The following is a 6,815-nucleotide window of genomic DNA, read 5'->3' as shown; positions in this document are numbered from 1 at the left end:
GGCATTCCAATTCCCCCAGCCGGGCTCAGAAGGTCTTCCTATTAATGATCCCAGGACCGATAAGATAGGTCACAGTGGAGGTTTGAGGTATTTGGGTTCATCATGACAATAAGTGCCACCGTCTACTACTACCGTCTACTACTATGACTATGGGCCAAGCCTAATGCCATGCCCAGCATTTAGGTCTAAACTGACACCACGCTGCAAAACAGCTGCCGCACTCGGCAGGCACAGGTGAGAATCAGAGACCTGAGGAGGGGACTCGCCCAAAGTCACACGGTAGTCGGGACTCACCCCTCTGCTCCTCTTTTCAGCAGCGCAAGGTCAGCGCTCAGTAGGACAACGGCTCTCGTGCATGCACTTCCCGGTGAAGACAGAAGCCTGGCAGGGGCTCAGCCTCTTCAGATTTTACCTCCCACCTCGGTCAAATGAGCCAACATGTGCCTCCACGCATTCCATGACGACCCACCGCGCTTGAATCCCCGCCCCTTCCCCTCCCCCACCCCCTCCTGGGTGCTCACCTTCACCCAGCTGCAGCCCAGGACAGCCTTCTGAGCTTCCGGATGGACGATGGTCGGGGGCGAGAGGCCCTGGTGCAAGAAGTGAACTGTGGCGACCCCCGCCTGCGAGGCGTCGAGGAGAGAGTGGCCATGGAGCAGGACCCGGATCCCTGGAGAGGTGGATTCGACCGCGCTGGAAAGCAGCTGAGCAGCAGCCGCTGGGTGGGCCAGCACTCAACTCTCTCAGGATTTTTTCTTATCTTTGATTCTCTATAGTTTGAAAATCACATGCCTGGGTGTAGGGTGTTTTTTGTCTGTTTTTTGTGTTTTGTTTGCATTTATCCTACTTTGTGTTCTCCCAACTTCCTGGATCTGTGGTTTGGTGTCGGACATTACTTTGCAGAGATAGTCAATCATTATTTTTTCAAATATTTCATTTGTTTGTCTTTTTCATCTCTTTCTGGTGTTCCCATTACATATATGTTAAACCTTTTGTAGTTACCTACAGTGCTTGTATATTCTCTTCTCTTTTTTTCAGTCTTTGTTCTCTTGGCTTTTCAGCTTTTGAGTTTCCCCTCTGCTGGAGGGAGGAATTTACATTCTATTGGAGGGAGTAAACAATAAGCAAAATGAACACATAAAATACAGTGTGTCAGAGGGTGTAATCGTTATGGAGAACAATAAAGCAGAGAAGGGGATGGATTGGGAGATGTGTGCATGTGAGGGGGGTCAGTGTGGGAGGCTGCTACTATAAATAGGGAGTGAGCCACTGTGACTAGCCTGGCGAAGATGTTCCAGGTAGAGGGGAGAGCCAGAGCAAAAGCCCTAGGGTGGAAGTGTGCTTGGTGTATTGGAAAATTGGCTGGTGGCTAATGTGCGTGATGGGGAGTGAAGGAAGTAAAGAGTAATAAGATAGGAGGTCAGAGAGGGTGGAAGGATCTGAGAGGGGGCCAGAAAGGAGCAGCATCACTAGATAAACCCATGGTGGGCATGTTTGAAGACAGCAATGAGGCCAGTGACAATGGAGTGAAGCATCCTTAGGGGAGAGCAGGGGGAGATGAAATCAGAGAGGCAGGCAGGGGCCAGGGGATGTATGGCCTTGTAGACAACGCCAAGGACTTTGGATTTTATTCAAAATGTGATGGGAAGCCTTTGGAAGGTTTTGACAGAGAAGTGACATGATCGAACTGACAGTTTGACAGGATCCCTCTGGCCACTGTGTTGAGAAGGGCCTGAAAGGGATCAAAGGCAGAAACAGGGAGCCTGGTCTGGAGGCTGCTGCAATCATTAGGCAACAGACAATGACAAGCTGGCCCAGAGCTATGGCAGCGGAGGGGTGAGAAGTGCAGATTCCAGATCTATTTTGAAGGCAGAGCCCACAGGAACCGCTGAAAGGCCATTCATTTCAGAACTGTTTGTTACAGCAAAAGTTTGGAAGCAAGCTGAATGTTCAGCTGTAGGAGTCTAGCAGTTACTGTGTACAGTAAAATAAGACATGGGCTTGCAAAAGAATGAGGAAGCTTTTCGTGTGTCCATACAGGATGATTTTCAAGGTATATTAAATGAAAAAAGCAAAGTGCAGAACAGTGTAAATGTTACTATTTGTGTGGGGTAAAACCAAACACACACTTATACGTGTGTGTGTGTGTGTGTGTGTGTGTGTGTGTGTGTGTGTGTTTGCCAAGAATGTCTCTGGAAGTATGTATGAGGAACTGGTAGCAGTAGTTGCTTCTGGAGACAGGGGGCCTGGGGTCTAGAGGTGTGAGGGAAATTTCACTTTTCAATATACTTTTTGGATTTTGAATTTTGTACCTCTTCCAGTGGTTCTCAACTGGAGGTGATTTTGTCCCTCAGGGGACATCTGGCCATGTCTAGAGACATCTTTGGTTGTCACAGCTGGGGAGAGGGTGTTCTTGGAATCTAGTGGGTGGAGGCCAGGGATGCCGCTAAACATACTACGGTGTGTAGGACAGCCCCCATCACAAAGAATGATCCAGGCCCAAATGTCAATAGTGCTGAGGCTGAGAAACCCTGATCTATGGAAAAAATAAAAGTTCCATTTTTTAAGGACAGTATTTTATTCTGAGATAATATTTTTGGGGGGAGATTTGAAATATCTTTTGTTTTACTAGATGATCCAGGCCCAAATGTCAATAGTGCTGAGGCTGAGAAACCCTGATCTATGGAAAAAATAAAAGTTCCATTTTTTAAGGACAGTATTTTATTCTGAGATAATATTTTTGGGGGGAGATTTGAAATATCTTTTGTTTTACTAGGAAATGGTGATAGTACATGGTCGTTACTTTGGCAAAAAAAAAAAAAAAAAAAAAAAAAATGTTCCAGGTAGAGGGGAGAGCCAGAGCAAAAGCCCTAGGGTGGAAGTGTGCTTGGTGTATTGGAAAATTGGCTGGTGGCTAATGTGCGTGATGGGGAGTGAAGGAAGTAAAGAGTAATAAGATAGGAGGTCAGAGAGGGTGGAAGGATCTGAGAGGGGGCCAGAAAGGAGCAGCATCACTAGATAAACCCATGGTGGGCATGTTTGAAGACAGCAATGAGGCCAGTGACAATGGAGTGAAGCATCCTTAGGGGAGAGCAGGGGGAGATGAAATCAGAGAGGCAGGCAGGGGCCAGGGGATGTATGGCCTTGTAGACAACGCCAAGGACTTTGGATTTTATTCAAAATGTGATGGGAAGCCTTTGGAAGGTTTTGACAGAGAAGTGACATGATCGAACTGACAGTTTGACAGGATCCCTCTGGCCACTGTGTTGAGAAGGGCCTGAAAGGGATCAAAGGCAGAAACAGGGAGCCTGGTCTGGAGGCTGCTGCAATCATTAGGCAACAGACAATGACAAGCTGGCCCAGAGCTATGGCAGCGGAGGGGTGAGAAGTGCAGATTCCAGATCTATTTTGAAGGCAGAGCCCACAGGAACCGCTGAAAGGCCATTCATTTCAGAACTGTTTGTTACAGCAAAAGTTTGGAAGCAAGCTGAATGTTCAGCTGTAGGAGTCTAGCAGTTACTGTGTACAGTAAAATAAGACATGGGCTTGCAAAAGAATGAGGAAGCTTTTCGTGTGTCCATACAGGATGATTTTCAAGGTATATTAAATGAAAAAAGCAAAGTGCAGAACAGTGTAAATGTTACTATTTGTGTGGGGTAAAACCAAACACACACTTATACGTGTGTGTGTGTGTGTGTGTGTGTGTGTGTGTGTGTGTGTGTTTGCCAAGAATGTCTCTGGAAGTATGTATGAGGAACTGGTAGCAGTAGTTGCTTCTGGAGACAGGGGGCCTGGGGTCTAGAGGTGTGAGGGAAATTTCACTTTTCAATATACTTTTTGGATTTTGAATTTTGTACCTCTTCCAGTGGTTCTCAACTGGAGGTGATTTTGTCCCTCAGGGGACATCTGGCCATGTCTAGAGACATCTTTGGTTGTCACAGCTGGGGAGAGGGTGTTCTTGGAATCTAGTGGGTGGAGGCCAGGGATGCCGCTAAACATACTACGGTGTGTAGGACAGCCCCCATCACAAAGAATGATCCAGGCCCAAATGTCAATAGTGCTGAGGCTGAGAAACCCTGATCTATGGAAAAAATAAAAGTTCCATTTTTTAAGGACAGTATTTTATTCTGAGATAATATTTTTGGGGGGAGATTTGAAATATCTTTTGTTTTACTAGGAAATGGTGATAGTACATGGTCGTTTTGGAAAAAAAAAAAAAAAAAAAAAAAAAATGCCAGCAAGGCTTATATACTCCCCCAAACTGAATTGGCAATTTAATTGGCCTATGAAATTCTAAAGTTGGAAACTACTCTTTCCAGGCTTTGAAATGTAGTGATTTTAAAATATGTCCACAAATTCTTCCATACTTTTGTCTTTATGAGGTGCAATTCCTCTTAACTTTTTTTTTTTTTTTTTGCCATGTAGCATGTGAGATCTTAATTCCCCAGCCAGGGATTGAACCCATGCCCCCTGCATTGGAAGTGTGGAGTCTTAACCATTGGACTGCCAGGGAAGTCCCCAAGTCCTCTTATCTTGAGTATGAGCTAATGAATAGAATTTGGTAGAAGTGATGCTGTCTGATTTCTGAGACTAGGTCACAAAAGGCATTGTGCTTCCTCCTCGATTTCTCTCTCTTTGATCACTCACTCTGGAGGAAGCCATCTGTCATGCTGTAAGAACATTCAAGAAGTCCTGTGGAGTGGCTCACATGGTGAGGAACTGAGGCCTCCTGCCAACAGCCAGCAGGGACCTGAGGCCTCCTGAGCCATGTCAGAATCAGATCTTCCAGCCTCAGTCCAGCCTTCAGATGACTGCAGCTAATGTCTTGATTGCAGTGTCATGAGAAACTGCCCCCCACCCCACCAGCCAGAACTACTCAGCTAAAGACCCTCCTGAATACCTGACCCACAAAAACTATGAGATAATAAATGTTTCAAGCTACTAAGTTTGGGGGTAACTCGTTACACAGCAATGGATAACTAATATAGAAATCATCAAGCCCTGTCAATCAAGGTGGTCACAAAAGGGCAACGTATGAGCAGAGTAGCCTGTCCACAGATTTTTTTGTTTGTTTGTTTGTTTGTTTGTTTGTTTTGCGGTACGCGGGCCTCTCACCGTTGTGGCCTCTCCCGTTGCGGAGCACAGGCTCCGGACGTGCAGGCTCAGCAGCCATGGCTCACGGGCCCAGCCGCTCCGCGGCATGTGGGATCCTCCCGGACCGGGGCACGAACCCGCGTCCCCTGCACCGGCAGGCGGACTCTCAACCACTGCGCCACCAGGGAAGCCCCACAGATGTTTTTATTTGGCTACTACAGGACCAAAAGAAAAAAACAATTAGTTGTTAACACTAAAAAGTTGGGCTACTCCCCATAAAAATCAAGGTTTCTGACTTGTCTGAAAAAGTCTGAGGACCAGGATCTGGCATTGCCGGGCCTGCATCTCTGTGTGGTGACAACCAGCCACAGCTGAATAGAGTTCACCCGTTTAGACAGGGAATGTGATCTTCTGTTTGCCACACTCACCACTGCTCCCTATGTGTCTTAGCTGGGTTGCTTTACTCCGTTATGTTACCTGCTTAACTTCTGTAGGCATTTGAGCTTATAAGTTGTATCAGGAGACATTTTTATGAGGTATCAAGGCTAGGAATAACCAAGGCATCGTTGACATGAGAGTCAAATGACCAGAATTGGGGTTCCGTCGACACAGCATGGGTTAGGTGACCACTGCTTGCATATGGGGACGACAAGTCAGTAACGCTTTCATGCCTCCTCTCTTGCAGATGAAGAGAAGCAGTCACTGCTGCTTCTCCAGGTCCCCAGGCTCTCCAGTGCAGCCTCCCTTACAGATCTTCACACCCTCACCTCCCTGTGCCCTCCAGGAAATAAACCGCCAAGCTTGTTTTCTCCATACCTTTTTTTATTGAACTCTGCAGACTCATTAAGGGACCATTTGCTTAGCAACTCTTAAACATTTGGACGTATTTTACAAGACAGGACAGCAGCTGGAGGTCACAATTTCATCTCATCACATGCATAAAAAGACACTGGGTTTTTTGTTGTTTGGTTTCCTCGTGTGTGTGTGTGTGTGTGTGTGTGTGTGTGTGTGTGTGCGTGTGAGATGCTCATTTTCACCTTTACAGGAAGGACTAGAGACATCAACTGACCAGAGATGAACAGAACCCATGAACGTGACCCCGAGAAAAGAGTGGCTAAGGACATTGGTCATTTATGGCTAATGTGATTGGCCCCCATTATGGGTGGGGCGATCAGAATGGCTTTGCTGGCAGAAAAGCCTCAACCTCACACCATGGTTCCTGGGAGAGACAGAGGGTCTTAGCTGATGGGATCAGGGAGCATGCTACCATGGGGGGGGGGCGTTGGGCTCAGAAAAAAGGAAGACCATTGGCTCTCAAAGCTGGAGGACAGGCTGGCCCTGTTTTCCAGCTCAGCTCCCACGGCTCAGGGAATGCGATCCAGTTTCCAGATACCAGCTCCCACATTCCTGCCCCCAGCAGGTCCCAGACCAGGGGAAACTGTTACCTCGGACCCTTGGCTTAGCCTATTGGAAAACCACCTTGTAGTCTCCCATGGGCTAGTGTGAGCTAAGCTAGAGCACGAGGCTGGAAATGCAGGACAGGAGGGTCAAAAAGAGGCTGGGGCTGTCCCCATAGCCCCCTGGAAGTGTAGCTCTGAGAAGACCCTTAGGGCAGAAAATTTGACCGTCATCTTGACCACCAATTGAGTCAAAGAACAGATGACACTGATGGGGCTTACGGGCTTCAGTGGGAGGAGCCTCCCATTTCTCCTTCCTTCCCG

The sequence above is a fragment of the Lipotes vexillifer genome, unplaced genomic scaffold, assembly GCF_000442215.2.
Source record: "Lipotes vexillifer unplaced genomic scaffold, Lipotes_vexillifer_v1.1 scaffold251, whole genome shotgun sequence".
Lineage (NCBI taxonomy): Eukaryota > Metazoa > Chordata > Mammalia > Artiodactyla > Lipotidae > Lipotes > Lipotes vexillifer.
The sequence above is the reverse complement of the archived record's forward strand: the minus strand, read 5'-3'. Positions refer to the sequence as shown.